The following is a 20,236-nucleotide window of genomic DNA, read 5'->3' as shown; positions in this document are numbered from 1 at the left end:
TGATAAAAAACCTACTACTCCAACTTCCTTAATTCAAAACTGCTCTTATGTTGAAACATTTGATGCTTTGGATGAGGATTGTATTGTGCAGGAATTCCTTAATAAGCTACAGGATGAGGACGAGATCGTGGAAGAATTTCTTGCTAACTTGCAAGATGAAAGTGAGATTGAGCAAGAATTCCTGGATAAGCTGCAAGAGGAAGATGATAAAGAGCAAGGCTTTCTAGGTGCCTTGCTACTGGAAGAAAAGCTTGATGAGGTTGTGTCACTCGATCCCCTTGGATGTGTGGATAGAAGACCATCTCATGATTTGAACATGGAGCGCTCATTTGGAGGACCCGCAACTGCAATTCAAGAAGATGTGTTTACAAGGGCGTTAAGGCAGCTAGAGCTTCAATCGGATTTTGGTTAAGGGGTTCTCTTAGTCGGGCTGACGACTTAAAAACTAGCGCTGCATGGGAGGCAACCCATGCTTTCTTGTTTTTTCTTGTTTTCATTTTTCTTTCGTTTTGTTTGTGTTTGTGTTTTGTTGCTTCTGTTGTTTGGTGCAGGTTGATGCGTTGGAGATTGTTTGTTCTATGGATGAGAGATAGGCAGACATCGTGGGAAACTACGGACTCGCACTTGGATCGATATTCAGGGAAGTTTTTTTCTTTCACCCCTCTTTTTGCGAGCACTGAGGACAATGCTAGATTTTAAGTGTGGGGGGGGGGTGTTTGTTGATCCTATGGGTGCCTTTTTGTTGTGTTTTTGGGCTTTCTTGTGTGGGGCAAATGGTCTCCTTTATCTTGATTGTTGCTTGGCTTCAAGTAATAATGCACACTTTGATGATTTGTTCACAAGTAAATTTCATGAATTGTGTTGGCTTGGTTGCTATCTTTGTCTCTCAGGCTATGCATGTTCCTCACTTGATGTAAGTTGTTTAATGTTTTGGATGCAACACCCTTATGAGCTATTCTTGACGTGATTTGTCCGGTAGATGCTAGAGGGAGTGTTTTCATTGTGATAGCCTACGATCTTATCCCTTGAGTTTGAATGTTGGTTTGTTGTTAAGTTTTCTATAGCTCTGGGTCTCTGCTCCTCTGACGGTAGTGTTATGAGCATGGGAAGCCACGTGAGAACATTTTGGATTACCTCCAAAAGTGTTGATCTCACGAAAGTTGGCCTATCTATTGAGAATAAAATAACATCACCTTGAAAAGAAAGATGTATAAAATTGAGTTTTGGTTTGATTGTTTATCATCTTCAAGGGAAATGGGATTTGATTATAAAGGCAATCACATTAGGAAACTCACTTCTAGCGGAGAATCGGGTTTGATCGGATTGAATTGTATCACGTGGTTGTTGTTTCTTAAAATCTTAACAATGAACATCTTGTGAGGAATGTAATGGCTAAGAGACTTAGATTGGTTGGAGATGTGAATGGTGAGGAAGTTTTCTTGTGAACTATCATTTGGTGTCGTGACTTTGCTTGAGGACAAGCAAATGATCAAGTGTGGGGGGGTTGTTTAGCCCTATTTTGTGATGAATCTCTGGGTGTTTACGTGTTATATTGACTTTTATTTTGGTCTCTTTCACTTAAGAGTTGAATGATTTGAGCTTTTGTGCTAATTTTGTTGTCTCAGGATTTTGTGCTCACATTGATTGATATGTGAACAAAAGTAAAGTCAGAATTTAGTTGATTGGTCTGAAGAAGAATCGAAGTTCGTCTCGATATGAGTTCGTAGGCGAAAACGGATCTAAAATCCGACTTGAAACGAGGGAGAACGGACCAAAACAAAAACGTTGCGCATTGCAGTCTGCGAAGGGCATACACGGCGCCGCCGTGGGACGGCGGCCGCCGTCCCTGGGCGCGTTTTTTCCGTTTAAAAGACGAATTTTAGGGTTTTTCACCCCACTCTCGATCCCAGCAGCCTCTAGGGCGATTTCCACTATTTTCCTTTGGTTTTTAGAGATTCAAAACATCAACATTCGCTCTCGGATTCATTGGATTACTGTTGATTTCACTTTTCATTCCGTTGGATTAGTTTACTTGGATCACTACGTTTTGTAAGAACTCATTTGTTTCTCTTAGTTAATTTGAATCCTTTGATTTATTTGAATCCTTTGGTTTATGCTTTCGATGAATGTGATGATTTGAAGTTACTTTCGTTGAATCTTGATAATTTACGTGATTCGTTAGTTCGTCATTGTTTGCCTACGTATTTCTCTTGTTTGAGTATGCTTTGGAATCTCTCCCTTATGGTGATTTAAGCTTTCTTGAAAACTGAATTTGATGCTTAATTTAGTTTCTTGCCTAGGTAGTAATTAATCGTTGATGTTCATGAGTTTATGATCGTTTGGTTTAGAGTACTAGATTAAAACTCTAGTTGATAGTCTTAATGTTCAATCTCTATGTTCTTAGTTATTACATGTCTACTGCTTTAGTTAATGTTTATTGCTTCCTTCCGTTTAAGTTTTGGTGATTAGAGTGCGAGATAGTGTCAGACCCAAACTTCTGATTAGAGTGTTTAGTTTTTTTTCCTGTTTTCTGTGCGTAGCATGATCAGAGCCCTGCTTAGCCTTCCTTGAGAGACGACTTGGGTTAGCTTATTACACTAGGACGACCTCGTACGATTGCGAGTCAATCCCTTAGGTGTTTTGGGTTGAGTCAGCCGCCTCCACTGACTTCCATCCCTCCCATCCCCGCCTCCCACCCGGCGCCGCTGCCTCTCCCACCGGTGCCTCCCTCCCTTTCTCCAGTCCGGCAGTCCCAGCAGGCAACAGCAGAGGGTACAGCTCGTCTGGTCGTCCCAGCAGCAGCAGCGAGCACTCGTCCCTTGCATCGGCGCCTCTTCCGCCGGTTTTTCCCTTCGGCAGCAGCGGCGCTCATCCCTTGCACCGGCGCCTTCTCCGCCGATTTTTTCCTCCGGCAGCAGCAGCAACTCGTCACTTTGTCGGCGTCGCTCACTCCGCCAGGCTCGCCTCCTCCGCCGGTTTTTCCCTCCGGCAATAGCAGCAGACAGCAGCAGCAACTCGTCACTTTGCTCCTGAGAATCAAGAAGAGATAGTCTCTGATGTAAGTATGTGTATTCATTCTATTCATTGCACCCGATGGATTCATCATTTGTAGAATTTAGGTGTTAATGGGTGGTATATGATTATGATATACTGGACTGCACTGTGCTCGGCTGCTCGCTGCTGGAATTGGAAATTTGGTGTTCGGTGAAATAAATTGAATGATTAATGATGGTATTTATAATATGAATTTGTTGGTTAAAATTCAAAAGGAAGGTGACGTGAGGGTCAGAGCTTAAAAAATGCTGCTGCAAATTGTAGTATTTGATTGAATTTTGGGTGTGAAGCTAAATAGTTAAATCATATATTGATATGTGTGTAGAAAGATATGTGTATATGATATGTGTTCATTTGTTGAGGTTTTAGATTGAGCTGTAATGATGTGATTGATAAAGTATTGTCAAAATTTGGTGTAATGACGAAGATAGCCAAAATTTGTAGTATTTTCTTTTTATTGTTTAGACAAGTATTGTCAATTTAATAACTTATGTATTATATCAAAATTTGATAAAGTATTGTCAAAATTTGATGAAAAGAATGAATACACTTTTTTAGTATGTTGTCTTGATTATGTGTAAATTAAGTCTTTTATATGAAGTTTAAAGAGAAAGTAGTAAATGATTTATAAATTGATGACTAACTTGTTTGTTTACTAATAACTAATAAGTTGACGAACCTCTTGATTAGATGGAGAGAATTGAAGATGGATCGCAATCTATCACACAACAAGCTAACAATAGGCTTGGAATTGAAGACGATGATATGTTTGAAGAGGTTGAAATACGTGAACTAGAGGGTGATGATGATGAACCAAAGGCAAAAAAAAGTAGGAAATCTTTTGGGACAAGGTCCAATGTTTGGGTTGATTATATTCAGCTTATGGACGGAGAAGGGGATGAAAAGATTAAGAAAGGGCAATGCAAGCGTTGTGGCAGACTAATAAGGGCTGATCCGAATAGAAACGGCACCACTGCTTTGAAGAATCATACTACTTCGTGCTTGAAGAAGCATCAAGCAACAGCTAGTCAATCGGTTCTCGACTTACAACCGACTACTGATGGAACAGGATCGTTGACAAGTTGGAAATTCGATCAAAATGTCGTTAGAATGGCATTGTGTCAGATGATCATCATGGATGAACTTCCATTTAGATTTGTCGAGCGTGAGGAGTTCAAGATGTTTATAGAGGCTGCATGTCCTATGTTCAAGATCCCGGGCAGACAAACAGTAAGAGCTGATTGTATGAGATTGTTTTTGGAGCGGAAGGCTATTTTGAAAACTTTTTTTCAAGCTAAAGGCATGGGACGAGTGTCGATCACTACTGATTGTTGGACAGGGATCAACAACACAAATTTTATTTGTGTCACAGCACATTGCATCGACAAAGACTGGAAATTGCATAAAAAGATAATCAGTTTTCACAAGTGCAATAGTCACACAGGCGATGATCTTGCTACTGTAATCATATCATCCGTGGAGGAGTGGGGCTTGCATAAGGTACTCTGTTGCACGATGGACAATGCAACGGCAAATGATGCTGCAATTAGGTACATGAAACCAGACTTTGAGAGGTGGGGGACAAGTGTTGTTAGTGGCAAGTATTTGCACATGCGTTGTGTTGCTCACATCCTAAACTTAATTGTGAAGGAGGGATTGGATGAGATTGGCATGTCCATGAGACGAGTAAGAGAAGCCGTTAAATGGATAAAGGCATCACCATCTAGAGCGGATAAGTTTAGAGGTTATGTGGAGGCCTTGAAGATTGCTTGTAGTAAGTCTTTGACTTTGGATGTGCCGACGAGATGGAATTCTACATATTTGATGCTCGAGTCTGCTGTGCCATATGTTGAGGTCTTCAATCTACATGTGAATGTAGTTAAGGAATTTGTACATGATTTGAATCAAAAGAAGTACAAAGACATGACAATTGGAGTTCCTGACAGCAATGATTGGGCTAAAGTGAGGATGATTTGTGATTATTTAGGCAGATTTTATGATTTGACACTTCTCGTCTCAGGTACCACTGACAAACATGGTTTTCGTACCTCAATTCCACATGATTTGTTGTCATTTTCCTTCATGTTTTGTTTGCCAATGCGTGTTTGTACCATAATGTTGAGTTTTATGAAGATTTGATGTCTTGGTGTAGTTTTGGAGTAATTTCAGGAAACATCAAGGATTAATTGGAGGATTTTGAAGATATGAGATTGAAGTACGTCTCGAGAGGAATCCGTGAGCGCAAACGGCGATCAAATCCGAGTCCGGACGAGGGAGAACGGAGCAAAACGAGCGGACTGTGCAAAACGCCCAGTACCCCGCGGTCACCACCCGCGGCCGCGGGGTGGGACCGCGGGTCAGCTGTTCCCGACTCCAGGAGTCACCCGCGGTCACCACCCGCGGCCGCGGGGCGGGACCGCGGGTCCCCTGACTCTCCCCCACGTTTGCCGGCCGCGGGCGCGGGCCAGGACCGCGGGAAAAGGGTGGAGCCTCCCCAAGTGGGCCCCAGTCGCGATTTTAGCCCCAAAACTCCATTTTTCCCTTCTTTTCTAACATCATTCACCACACACACCCAATTCATCATCCCCAACATTCCTACCTCCATATCCAAGCCCTAATCCCCAACATTCATACTCATTCCTACCCATTTGAAGAAGGCATTGAAGAGGAGAGAGGATTGAAGCAAGCTTCTCAATAGGATTTGTTCATTCTTTCTCTCTCTTTCATTTATGTTTCTCTTTTCATTGGGTATGTTATTGTTGAACATGATAGGCTAAATTTCTCTTTGATTTGGGGATTAGGCTAGATGATTATTGTAATGGATTGATTATTTATGCTCAATATAAATCTTGTTTGTTCATTTGCACATTATCTTTTCAAACCCTTGATTTATTTCTTGTATGGATTGTTGGCCACATTCTATGCATTTCTAATTTGCACTTTGAATCGGGAGAGGATAATTGCAATAGATAAGGTGTTTGAAACATATCAATTCGATAACCGGGAGGTTGAGAGTTGGGTGAGAGTATGTCGATCTTTGTGTGCTTTTGGGAGTTATAGGTTAGAAGTTGACCGGGGACGACAACTATGACCCGTAATCTACCGTTTTAGTCGTCCGGGAGGGGGCTAGAACTAGTTGGGAGATCACTCTAGATAATTAGGTTCGTCAAGATTAGTATTGAGTTATAATTGAAGTCATTTGCTTAATCATCGATGCCTAGTCCCTAAATCGCCTTAATCACTTGTTAATCCACTTTGCTTATTTGATTTTATTTGTCTTTGCACTTGTTGAGTATTTAGTTGATAATTAAACCACTCACCTCCTTGTTTAGTCTAAATAGCTCTGGCATAATGACTTAAGGTAATCACTAGAATTTGACTACTAATCCTTGTGGAATACGACCTTGCTTCCCTATATTGCAACTACACCGTATACTTGCGGCGTGGTAAAAATAATAGCGAACAAGTTTTTGGCGCCGTTGCCGGGGATTGGTTAAGTTTTTACTTTTGATATTGTGAAAAGTTGTTTTTATCTAATTTAGATATTGTTTTTATGTTTGTTTATTTATATGTTTATTTATTTTTATTAGAGAAAATTGCTCCACAACCGTAAAAGCGGCACCAAAAATGGATGATGGAAGGAATGAGTTGGTTGAGCAACTCCAACTACAATTGGCGTTGATGCAACTTAAGTTGCGTGTTTTGGAAGCCAAAAGAAATTGTAGGCAACCAATGATCCAAAAAGCCTTCCAACCAACACCTTCCTATGGTGAGTATTATGACATGGGGTGCAATGCCATGGAGTGGCAATCACCATTGGAGTATGAGGACCATTTCAATAGTTGGAATTATGAAAATTCTTATTCCACTCAAGAAGGCTTCCAAGGGGGAAATCGATACTATCAAGTGGAGAAATCGAATTCGAAAGACGATCTCCTACAATGCTTCTTAACTACACAAGCTTGGATAGAAAAAAGTCTAGCAAAATCGGAGGTTATGCTAGATGAGCAAAGGAGGTCTTTGGCTACCACTATGGAAAATCAAAAGCGAATTGATGATTTGTGCGTGGCCATTAGCCTACGGAATGGAACCTTGTATGAGGAACCAATGCCGATGCTAAGTGAAGAGCCTCAAGAAGTTGAAGAAGAGTATAAAGAAGATGAGGATCAATTCTCCAAACCCCTTGAAGTTGAGAGCCCAACTTTTCCAACGCAACCTCTACAATTCCAAAAGGATGAAGATTTCACAAGCTTTAAAGAATGCAAAGTCAAAAATTTTGTCGATCCTTACCTCGACATGGGCGATTCTATGAATGCTTGCTTCTTTCACTTTTATTTATCTTCATCTTTTGATTTTCACTTTGATTTGTCTAATAAGGAATTGTTTGAGTGTGGTGGTACTCTAGATGGTGAACGAGATTACCATGACGCCCAAGATGTCTCAAGAATTGCAAAGCCACCATATTTTTGGGTGGCAACAGATGGAGCATTCAAATTTGATGAGAAGTGGCCACCGCCTAAGCCTCCACCTCGCTTGTGAGTACGAGACAAGTAACCATTTTATCCTTCATCCAAACTTATTTCTCCTTTGTGTGAAATAAGTTTGGGGGGAGGGTGAAGATGGGTTACTTATCTCGTTTATCCGTTGTTTATTTATTTAGTTAGTTTAGTTTTCGAATAATGAGATTTTGTCTCTTTTCTTGAGCTTTTCCATGTCTCTTGAGTTTGAGCTTGATTGTTGAAAAACATGAGTTGGATGAAATGTGTGTTGGGCTTATGATATGAATGTTGTTTTTGAAAAGAATTTGTTGTGTTTCACTTGTTGATTTTGCATGTAGAGTTTGAACTTGTGACAAATGAGCTAAATGTTGTACCTCCAAGAACTTGAAAACGAAAATGAGCTTGTGAGAATTGAGCCTTTGATTGTCATACATTTACAATCTCATTTTGTTCTTGAGTGTAAATCATTTGAGCATGTGTGTTGATCTCTAGAACTTGCCATGAGTCCTCTCTTGAAAATAAAAGTAGATGTGTTGTTAATATTGAAGTGATTTAAGGCCATCCTTGTTAGCCACTTGACTTAAATTGTGTCCAAATTCTCATATGATCCTAGTTTACCCTCTTTGTGCCTTGTAGCATTTCTTTGAATTAACCAATGATGGGTAGAACTTAGATTGTTAGTGGTTACTTTGATGAAAATGTTTGGGAAATGATTGAAATTGCTTATCAAGCTTTGATTGAGTGAAAATCACTAGTCCCCTATGAGTTTAAAAAGAAAAAGAAAAAAAAAAGAAAAAAAAATGAAAATGAATGTGAATAAAAGAGCATAAAGGGGAGTGATTTGCCTTTTGAATCATATCATGATAAGTATCACTAAGGGTGAAAAGAAGAAATGTGGGGATATTGGTTTTTGATTGATTAAAAAAGAGAAATGGTGAATTTGACTTGTTCATTGTGATTGTTAGATTGTGGAATATGAGTCATTTGCCTAAAAACACCTCACCTCACCAAAGAGCCCTCATTACAACCTTAAGAAAAGCCCTTGTTGATCATTATTTATAACACATTGAAGTATAGAGAGTTAGGATAAATGGCAAGCTTATGGTAGATTGCATACATTGTTTCAATTTGAGTGCAAACACGCCCAATCTAAACACTTGAGAGTTGAGTGCATCATTGAAACATCCACATTTGTGAGGATTCAAGCTTGGAGGCCATAATATTGAACTCTTCATCACTTGTGATTTCTTGGAATGCATTTCTACTTGTGATACACTTTTGAAAGATTTTTGAAATTGTTGAAGCCCTTGAAATGACACCAATTCATTCTCACATGTTTGTTATCTTTTATTTCTCTTCTCTTTGTTGTTTGGGGACAAACAACGCTTTAAGTTTGGGGGCTTGACAAACATGGTTTTCGTACCTCAATTCCACATGATTTGTTGTCATTTTCCTTCATGTTTTGTTTGCCAATGCGTGTTTGTACCATAATGTTGAGTTTTATGAAGATTTGATGTCTTGGTGTAGTTTTGGAGTAATTTCAGGAAAAATCAAGGATTAATTGGAGGATTTTGAAGATATGAGATTGAAGTACGTCTCGAGAGGAATCCGTGAGCGCAAACGGCGACCAAATCCGAGTCCGAACGAGGGAGAACGGAGCAAAACGAGCGGACTGTGCAAAACGCCCAGTACCCCGCGGTCACCACCCGCGGCCGCGGGGTGGGACCGCGGGTCAGCTGTTCCCGACTCCAGGAGTCACCCGCGGTCACCACCCGCGGCCGCGGGGCGGGACCGCGGGTCCCCTGACTCTCCCCCACGTTTGCCGGCCGCGGGCGCGGGCCAGGACCGCGGGAAAAGGGTGGAGCCTCCCCAAGTGGGCCCCAGTCGCGATTTTAGCCCCAAAACTCCATTTTTCCCTTCTTTTCTAACATCATTCACCACACACACCCAATTCATCATCCCCAACATTCCTACCTCCATATCCAAGCCCTAATCCCCAACATTCATACTCATTCCTACCTATTTGAAGAAGGCATTGAAGAGGAGAGAGGATTGAAGCAAGCTTCTCAATAGGATTTGTTCATTCTTTCTCTCTCTTTCATTTATGTTTCTCTTTTCATTGGGTATGTTATTGTTGAACATGATAGGCTAAATTTCTCTTTGATTTGGGGATTAGGCTAGATGATTATTGTAATGGATTGATTATTTATGCTCAATATAAATCTTGTTTGTTCATTTGCACATTATCTTTTCAAACCCTTGATTTATTTCTTGTATGGATTGTTGGCCACATTCTATGCATTTCTAATTTGCACTTTGAATCGGGAGAGGATAATTGCAATAGATAAGGTGTTTGAAACATATCAATTCGATAACCGGGAGGTTGAGAGTTGGGTGAGAGTATGTCGATCTTTGTGTGCTTTTGGGAGTTATAGGTTAGAAGTTGACCGGGGACGACAACTATGACCCGTAATCTACCGTTTTAGTCGTCCGGGAGGGGGCTAGAACTAGTTGGGAGATCACTCTAGATAATTAGGTTCGTCAAGATTAGTATTGAGTTATAATTGAAGTCCTTTGCTTAATCATCGATGCCTAGTCCCTAAATCGCCTTAATCACTTGTTAATCCACTTTGCTTATTTGATTTTATTTGTCTTTGCACTTGTTGAGTATTTAGTTGATAATTAAACCACTCACCTCCTTGTTTAGTCTAAATAGCTCTGGCATAATGACTTAAGGTAATCACTAGAATTTGACTACTAATCCTTGTGGAATACGACCTTGCTTCCCTATATTGCAACTACACCGTATACTTGCGGCGTGGTAAAAATAATAGCGAACAACCACTTATATCTTAGTCAATTTATTTTTCAAGGAAATAAGAAAGTCTTTTATTTCATGATTTGACACTTCTCTTTTCAGGTACCACATATGTCTCTGCCCATTTATTTTTCAAGGAAATGTGCTCTATCTTTGAGTTCATTACTCAGTTACAAAGGGACACCGATACTGAGATTAGGGCCATGGCCAATGAGATGAAGGACAAGCTTGGAAAGTATTGGTTGGAAACTGATGAGATAAACCCAAGAATGAACAAGTTGTTCGACATTGCTGCATTGTTGGATCCGAGACAGAAGATAACACATGTGGAAAAGTGCTTGAAGAAAGTTTATGCTCTGCAACGAGAAATTGAATTGTTGGGGGAGGTGCGCAACTCATTGAATGAGTTGTTTGAGTATTACAAGAAACAACTTGTTTCAACTGATGAAGCACTTGCGAATGCACCTACTTCGGTTCTAATTGAACCTCGAGTTAGTGGTGCTCGAAGTCATGTTGATGTTATTTCTGATGATAGTGAAGATGAAGATTTAGGCGATATGTCAGATATTACTGTTGGGAACCCCATGGAATATTGTGTCTTGTTTTGATGATACCAAAATCCTTAGGTTTAATATGTAATAGACTAGAACAGTTTTGAACTTAAGTGTTAGAGTTCGTTTCTAGTTTAGTTTGCGGTTCTGAAGACTGAAGACTGAAGAACGGAGGACTGAAGACTGAAGTTACCAACTGAAGTATCAGTTGAAGAATCAGTTCGGAACTGATTACTTAATGCGTGCCCCGTGGACTCAGCGGACTGATACTAAAGTCAAGTATCAGTTTAACATTCTTCCTCGGACTGAACTTCCAACGTTCAAAGAAAGTCACGTGCTCACATAGTACAGCCGCATTAAATGCAGAGATCTCAGGATCATCCCTCTCTGCAGAGGTCATTCCTATTTGGTGGCTACTTTATCAGAGACGTCGCATCTCCTGCTCATCAACATAGCTGTTCCCACCAAACAAGGAACCTCGAAGATTGAAGCCTCAGCCCAAATTCAAAAAGCTCTCCAACGGAAGAAATCTTGAAGACGTTCTCCGCCAATGGATCTATTCAAGATCTCTCCTATAAGTAGTGCTCGACGATCACTTCAATCTTCACCGATTCAACGATATAAGCTGAAGCTCTGCCAAAATTGCTACTCAGAACAAAGCTTAACCTCCCCAAAGCTTGAATCGAAGAAGAGAATTCCAAAGCCAAAATCAGTTACTGCTGATTACACACATTCTCTTAGACCTTAGGCAAATATTTGTTTACCCAGAAGCCTAGGTCAAACTTGCTCCAAAGAACTTGTTCTTTGAAGTTTAGTTGGCAAGTTTTCAAACCTCCTTTCGAGAGATAGAATCGAGTGTTTGAGTGGTAAAGGAGTTCAGGAAGGTACTCTGACTCCGTGAGATCCTAGTGCAAGGTCGTGCTAGGAGTGAGAAATCCAACGCGAGTGAAGTGTTGGTACTGAAGAGTGGAATCTTCAGTGGAACGGTTGTGTGCACCCGGCAAGCACACCAGTTAAGCACTTGCGGAGTGGATTGTTGGTCTGATCAACCGACCATGGATGTAGGAAAGTGTTTTCCGAACCACGTAAAAGTCTCTGTGTTATTTACAGCTTTCAGTTTTACATTCTTACTTGTGCTCTTACTTTTGATAAACTGAATTCTGATTAACTGCAAAGAGAAACCTAAGACTAACAACGTGCTCAACCGAGGCTATTACGAAACAAAGTTATTTCCGTTGCGTATGATATCAGTCTGACTGATCTATCCTCTGATAGTCAGGAAGATTTATATCATCTCTATTTTAGCAAACTCGACTGAAGCCTTTACGTGCATCAGTTAAGTTCCAGTAACTTAACTGATAACTCTTTACTGGAGAGTCTTTCAGTATCAGTCGTCAACCCTGTTGGTCAAAACTCTTCTCTGTTAACAGGTGTCTTAGTTTGCTTGTAAAGTTTCATTTTGATCTCTATCTTGAGATCCCTCTGTTTTTAGAGGAAAGAAAAATAGCTCATAGGTGTATTCCTCCCCCCTCCCCATACACCTATTCGAGACCCTCCGGACCTAACAATTACTGTGTACTTTGCTGAAAAGAAATACAAGCACAAAGCTATTGAGGGGGATCAGTTTGATATCCTACAGTGGTGGTCCAAAAATAGCCCGCACTTCCCTATTCTATCCGAGATGGTGAGGGACATCATGGCTATCCCTATATCGAGTGTTGCTTCTGAGTCTACATTTAGCACGAGTAGTCGTGTTTTATCTAAATTTAGAAGCTCCTTGATTGTTAATATGGTGGAGGCTTTGATATGCGCTGAGGATTGGCTCAAATCTAGTTCGTCGGATAAATTTCTCCAATATGAAGAAGATGTGTCTGAGACTGAGTTAGAGAAGGACTTTGAATCGGGTGAGTATAGGGCTGTAAATGAATAGAGCTACTCGCAAGCTATTCGAGATTCGGCTCGAAAAAAGCTCGTTCGGAGCTCGATTCGATAGTAAACGAGCCGAGCTTAAGCCTGATTTCGAGCTCAAAATTTTTATCGAGCCGAGCTCGAGCTTGATAGTACTTGGCTCGTTGAGCTCGCGAACATGTTCGGACTCGATTGTTTGCGAACATGTTTGCGAGCCTGTTCACGAACCTTCAGTCGAGCCTTCAATCGAGCTATTGTACGAGCCTTAAACGAATCGAACTCGAGCTCGAGTAACATTAATTAAGAAGCTTTTCCCAAATTTATAAGGAATTCGAGCTCGAATATCACATATACAAACATCTAAGAAGCCGAGCTCGAATTCGACATTATCGAGCATCATCCGAGCCGAGTTTGAACTAAGCTCGAGCTTGGTAAGTGGATTATTAGCCAAGCTCGATCAACAAGATAAAAGCTCAAACACCCGAATATTTAAACGAGCCGAGCTCGAGCTTGCTTGTATTCGGCTCGGCTTGGCTCTTTTACAGCCCTAGGTGAGTACTTTAATGTCTTATAAACTATAAAATTCAAATCATTAAAATTTACAAATATGCTAATTATTCTTTTTGTTTAATTTTAAAAAATTAACAGTTTTGACTAGGGGTGGCACGGTACGGTATACCTTATTAAATCGACCATACCTTATACCTTATCTTTACCTCCGGTATGGAGAAAATTCATACCTTTACCTTACCTTTACCTACGGTATACCTTAATTCGGTATACCTTAAGTACGGTATGGAGAATATACAAAACCTTTACCGTACCTTTATTTGGTATACCTTACCGAATTTCGGCATACCGTACTTTCATGGTATACCGCACTTTAACGGTATACCAAAATAATCGGTATTATCAAAATTGAAAAAATTCAATTGGTATACCGTACTTTATGTTCGCATACTTGTATGCATTCATGTAATATATAGTAAATTATATAAATGTTATAAGTTACATATAATTTATATGTTAGAAGTAATATTATTTATAATATAATACTAATATTATAACTATGCTATTATATATGTAACTATTATAAGTTAGATGTATAATTTATTGTAAAACAATAATTTTAGTTGTATATTATAACTATACTATAATATCAAAATAAATAATTTTATTTTATTGTATAACTTATACTATATACTATATTTTATTTGTTTTTGTATCATTTGATGATATTTATAAATTTATAAGTTATATAGTATATACTATATACTATATAGATGTCATAAGTTATATGAGATTTATAAGTTAGATGTAATCTAAGTTATAATATAATATCAATATTAATTATAGCTATGCTATTATATACATAGATGTTACATGTCAGATGTATAATTTATTGTAGAACAATAATCTTAGTTATATAATATAGAATATTATATTATAATTGTGTTATGATATCAATATAAATAATTCAGTTATATTAAATTATATAACTTACATACTATATTAAATTTTATTCACTTTTATATCATTTGATGATATTTATATTCGCATACTTGTATGCATTCATGTAATATATAGTAAATTATATAGATGTTATAAGTTACTTATAATTTATATGTTAGACGTAATATTATTTATAATATAATACTAATATTATAACTATGCTATTATATATGTAACTATTATAAGTTAGATGTATAATCTATTGCAAAACAATAATTTTAGATATATATTATAACTATACTATAATATCAAATTAAACAATTTTATTTTATTGTATGACTTATACTATATACTATATTTTATTTATTTTTGTATCATTTGATGATATTTATAAATTCATGTACAATTGTATATATTCACATAATATAGATTATATACATCATTTTATAAAATTTATAAATATTTTTAAAAATATAAACATAAAAATAAATATTATATATTTTAAAACTATAGATTTTGATACGATATATACCGCGATTTTCGGTATACCAATATATACGGACAACTGCGGTATATCAGAATAAGGTATTGTACCTTATTACCGGTATATACCGAATATTAAGGTATACCAGAATAAGGTATGATACTGCATCACCGTTATATGCAGTAATATTCGGTATACCAGTAATACGGTATCATACCGTATTCCGGTATATACCTTTAATACGATATTTATTGATTTTTTCGGTATATACCGCGGTATCGGTATACACCGGTATACCCCGGTATTTGAAAAATCCATACCTTTACCTTACCGTAAATATTCGGTACGGTATCATACCTTACCAAAAAAACCGGTATACCTTAAATTCGGTATTTTGCGGTATTTTACGGTACGGTTTGGCCGGTATACCGAGTTTTCGGTATATTTTTCCAGCCCTAGTTTTGACACAACTTGGGATGAGTGGAGGACATGGAGTTCGTGGAGAAAGTAGTGGAGATGTTCCTAGTCAGACAAGCCGAAGTGTCTTACCGTGAATCCATTTCTTTGTTGTTTGTGATGACTGTTGAACTTTAGACTTGTGTTACTTTATACTCCCTCCGTCCCGCCCAAGATGCTACATATTCCTTTTTGAACCGTCCCAATGAAGATGCTACATTTCTATATTTGGCAAAAATAAGGAATTTTAAACACTTAATTAACACTAATTAAGTATTTCTTTATTACCTTCTCTCTCCTACTTTATCACTTTATTACCTTCTCTCTCCTACTTTATCACTTTATTACTTTCTCTCTCTCCTACTTTATCACTTTATTATTACACACCTAAAACATTAATCTACAACTCCTTAAATCCCGTGCCAAAAAACAAATGTAGCGTCTTGGCCGGGACGGAGGGAGTATTATGTTATGTTTGTTGCCTTGTTGGTGGAGTTTAGATTAATTTTATTAGACTTTTTTATGGATTGAAAGTAATTGACTTATTATTGTTGTTTTTGGGTTTTGGCTATAATGTGTAACACCCCGTTTCCTCGTAGCTATATTTAGAGTATTTTTTAACTTAGATTTAAGAAGATTCACGCCGGATTGAGAAAAAGAATTTATTTTAATTCCAACGAAAATGATTTACAAAAGCATTTGTAAATTTAGTTATTAAATTTATATGCATTGCATATTTATTTAATTTAACATTCAAGCATTTTCACGAGCTTTTAATTAGCAAACCCTGAAGTAGTATTACAGTTACGACAATTTTATCCTGAGGAATTTAAATTGTCCAATCATAGCCGCCCACCCTATGCCTCATAGCCGCCCACTCTACAGCCCAATTCCAGCCCCAAAAGTCAGGCTGTGTAGATCCCAACTTTTCTACCAAATCAAATGCAGATCCCAACTTTTCTACCAAATCAAATGCGCCATATTAGTTTGACATTTCCCACACCCACCTACTCCCTCATTTTTGCAAACTTAATATAGCTGGGTTGATCCGAGCTTCCATCTTCCATCCTACACAATCATCCAACATATTGCATCTCTCTCACAAGAAAATCCGAAGCTCAAGAATTTCAGCAACTAAGCATATACAGAAACTGATCCAGCAGAATCCTTATAAAGGTTTCACTTCCAAATTCTACTCTATAAATTGTAATGTTTCCTTTCGTTCATTCACAGAGAAACACATATGCATACATTCATTTATATATATATATATATATATATATATATATATATACATACTCATATATGTGTTTAAGCAAACATATCAAATGTTTTACAATGATGAAAATCGAAAATGAATAAAAAGAAGAAGAAAAATAGTCTTGAAGCTTTGTCTTGCTTTGATTTCGAACCTTGATGTGGTTGTTGGCTGTATGAGTCGAGATGAGGGATGCGGCGGTCCTCGCTGCTGTCGGCCGGAGGGAGCAGAGGGTAGGGTGCTGAGACGGCAATGGCAGCTTGCTTCATCTGCTGCTGTCGGCCGGAGATCTGAGGGAGAGGCGGCGAGGCAAGGGCTTTGTCGCCGCTCTGAGCCGGGTTTGGGTAGAAATGAAGGCGGCGTCCTTCATCGACTAGAGGCGGTCGGCGATGGCTGGTTGCTGTCGTCCGTCCGACACAGAGTGAGAGGAAGAGAGGCAGGGGCAGGTCACGGCGGCGGTGCCGCTGCTGCCCGGCCACGGCTGGAGAGAGAGAGGTGGTCTGGGCTGGGTATTGCTGAGGGTGTCGGCGACGGTGGCTCGGCTGCTGTTGCCGGAAGGCCGAGAGAGAGATCGCGAGGGAGGTCAGCGGCGGCAGTCCACTTCTTCGGCTGTCGTCGGGCGATCTGTGAACGGACGGAGAGAGAGAAGAAGGTGACGGTGAGGGTGACCGGAGACGGCGCTCTTCGCCGGAGATGGGCCTCGGCGGCCGTGAGTTCGGGAGAAAGAGAGAGATGGTGATGGCATGTTTCAGTGTGTGTGTGCTGTCGTGAGAGAGAGAGAGAGAGACAAGGGGGGGGTTTAAGGATCGAGCGGCCGGCGGCCGGCGACTCTACTGCCGCCGGAGAAGGAAGAAGGGGGGAGGGGGAAAGGCTGCTGCTGCGCCGCTGAGGTGTGTGTGTTTGCGTGTGTTTGTGTGTGTGGGTGTGTTGAAGAAGGGATTTAGGGAAGTTTGGGCCTTAGAGAGCTGGGCCGAATTTTGTAAAGGAGTTGGGCTGAGATTATTTTTGATTGGGCCCGACTTAATTATTAATAGCATGGGCTGTCCCTTATACAATCAAGTGGGCCGATTTCTTTTAATAGTTTGGGCCTTTATTTTAATTGCTTGGGCTGCGAAATTTTAAAAACTAGCCCTACATTTAGTTATTTTGGGTAGTCCATAATTTAATTAATTTGACTATAATTAGTTTGATTAATTATTTTAAAGATGATTTGCATAATAATATTATATTATTATTATGTGCATATTTTAAGTGATTACTTATTATATGCTAAGCATGACATGTATTTGCATATGCATTTTTGCAAATAAAAGTACTCATGATTTAAATTGGTTTTCATTAAATCAAATTTTCAAAAGAAAGTCGAGTAAGAATATTGTTGGTGTTCTTAACTCAAGAATTTAGTTTTCAAATATTTATTAAATTTTGAAAACCCGGCTAAGTGAATCATAGGATGATAAGCACTTCACCATGACTTAAGATTAGATTGAGAAAACCTATTAAGAATAGAATTTCTTGTAGGCTTTATGAACCAAGGGGATTAGCGCTGCTTTCCCAAGACGAGTTTATGTGATTATGATCTTCAGGTTTTGCCTATCCAGGTGGGCTTACTTTCCAAATGTACAAAGTATGATTGAGTTATTAAGCTCTAAATGTTTTCAATGAAATGCAAATTGTTTATTTAATGTAATGAAAACTGTTTATCCAATAAAATATTTTGTGCACTCTGCTCTGTTTAAGGCTCGCATAAGTTAATCGATCGAGGTTCTCTCTTGACCTAACACGTTATTTGAGAATTGTGTACACCTATTAGCTGACTCGGTGGGTTGATCTCCATTCGGGCACTAATCATGTATGAGGCGTTATAAGGGTGCTCGACGGGATGTGTTCCGGAGCATTGGGTCCCAAATGGGAACTTGGCTGGGTTACGCCCTCAGTCCAAGTAAAGCAGGAGTAATGGATCCGTCGGTGGCTAAAAGGTCCGGGATCACAGCGAGTAACGGAAAGGGAGTGTGACATGTGCGCACAAATGAAAGAAATTATTTTAACATGCTTAGAAGTTCTTTCAATTTAAAACCTTCTAAGTCATGTCAAGTATGATTGGATAAACTGTCTTTATTAAAATATGAGATGTTTCAGAAAATGCATGCCCACTAAGTACATTAGTACTTAGCCCAAAAATACTTTCAAATGTTTTCAGGTTGGCTAGCCGGTGCTGACGGGACGGAGCTGAGGCTAGCGATAAATTCCTATGTTAGACTTCCGTTGTAGCAATTACTCATATCAGTCTTTTGTTTTCCCAACTTAAGATCTTCATGTTAAATTTCAAATGATATACCTGACCGAGCTTAGACTCTTCACTACTAAATATATGTCAATGAATGTCGGTTGTCAGAAGCATGAAACAAAACTTGTGATCCAAAGGGGCATAGCCCGACTTTCTATCCTATTTCGGGTTTTTACAAGGTATTTCCCTTGTTTATTTCTATGAATTATTCACACCTCGATTATATTTATTCCTTCAAGAATTGGGGTGTGACATAATGTGAGTTAATATTGTTGTCTAGGTTGGGAATTAATTTATTATCATTGTTTTTTTAAAAAAATATAAATTACATGTGTCTATAAATTTTTTTTTTGTTATAAATTATCACAAGTTATGAATTGGTGCAGTGGATAAGATTTTATTCTTTCTTTCAAAGGTCATGAGTTCAAATCCTATTGCACACATTTCATAAATTTGAATTTAAAAAAAAAACCAAATTAACCGGTTAATTCTGTCAAATTGAGAAACAGTGTATTAATCGGTTTTGACCGATTAACCGGTAACCGGTCAAAAAACCGATTCGGTTATCGGTTAGAGAAATTCCTCTTAACCGGTTCTGGTTAACCGGTAAACCGGTTCGGTTAAAACCGAACCGACCGGTTTACCAGCGCTATATGTGTTAATTCATTCTATGAGCACATAACCTCGATTTACGAATAATTGTGTAACTTGGTACTTACTCTCCATGTGTTTGACCCCCCAAGGAAAACACATAAGCTTGAGGTAATTTTTCTTTGTTCCGGTCATCTTGGAAATCCGACTCTGTATAATCCAAAAGGAACTAAACTGTCTAACTGGTAAACTATCATTATTCTCTAGTCAGGGACTTGAGATTTTATAATTTACCACAAGTTATTATCTTAATTTTTCTGTGAAATTAAAGTCATCTAGTTTTCTAGTTTTCGTTAAAGGAGCCCAAGCCTACTAAAGTCATTTGTGGTTCTTAAAGTTCAACTGATCAGTCTAAATTATTTTGTAATCTATCATATCTGAAGTTGTGTGTCGGAGAGGTGGCTACCTCTCACGGACACTTGACCGGCCAACCCGCTCGATGACTCAACGGTCACTGGTGTACATTAGTCCTGGAAGGATAACTATCAACTGCTCAGGACTCGAATTCGATTATAAATGCAAATAGATATCATACTAAAATTGAAACATTTATGGCAAGACAATAGTTGAAGAAATTTTCAGTTCAAAGATTTTGTAACGAAATAACTTGTTCAAATGTAACATTTAAATAATTTGATATATATATATATATATATATATATATATATATATATGAAAGTAAACCCACATGTCTTCGGGGTCGGTGAAGTAGAGCTCGGCGTCGTTCTAACTTCGGTTGTCACTCGTACCTTTTGTGGTTGGCGTCGTTGAGGTTGTCATGTGACAAAATGAACTCTAGTTAGAAATCAATCCAACTC

The 20,236-nt window shown here is 38.7% G+C and overlaps 1 long non-coding RNA gene across 1 annotated transcript; it reads left to right on the top strand.

Annotated features, from left to right (window-relative positions):
• Positions 1-15,804: 15,804 nt before the first annotated feature.
• LOC131006479 (uncharacterized) lies at positions 15,805-18,204 on the top strand. Its single transcript, XR_009095540.1, has 2 exons — positions 15,805-16,398; positions 18,002-18,204. It is a non-coding gene; the product is annotated as an uncharacterized LOC131006479 (long non-coding RNA).
• The last annotated feature ends 2,032 nt before the right edge of the window (positions 18,205-20,236 follow it).

The sequence above is a fragment of the Salvia miltiorrhiza genome, chromosome 1 (genome assembly GCF_028751815.1).
Source record: "Salvia miltiorrhiza cultivar Shanhuang (shh) chromosome 1, IMPLAD_Smil_shh, whole genome shotgun sequence".
NCBI lineage: Eukaryota > Viridiplantae > Streptophyta > Magnoliopsida > Lamiales > Lamiaceae > Salvia > Salvia miltiorrhiza.
Note: the sequence above shows the minus strand (reverse complement) of the source record. Positions and strands in the feature narration are given on the sequence as shown.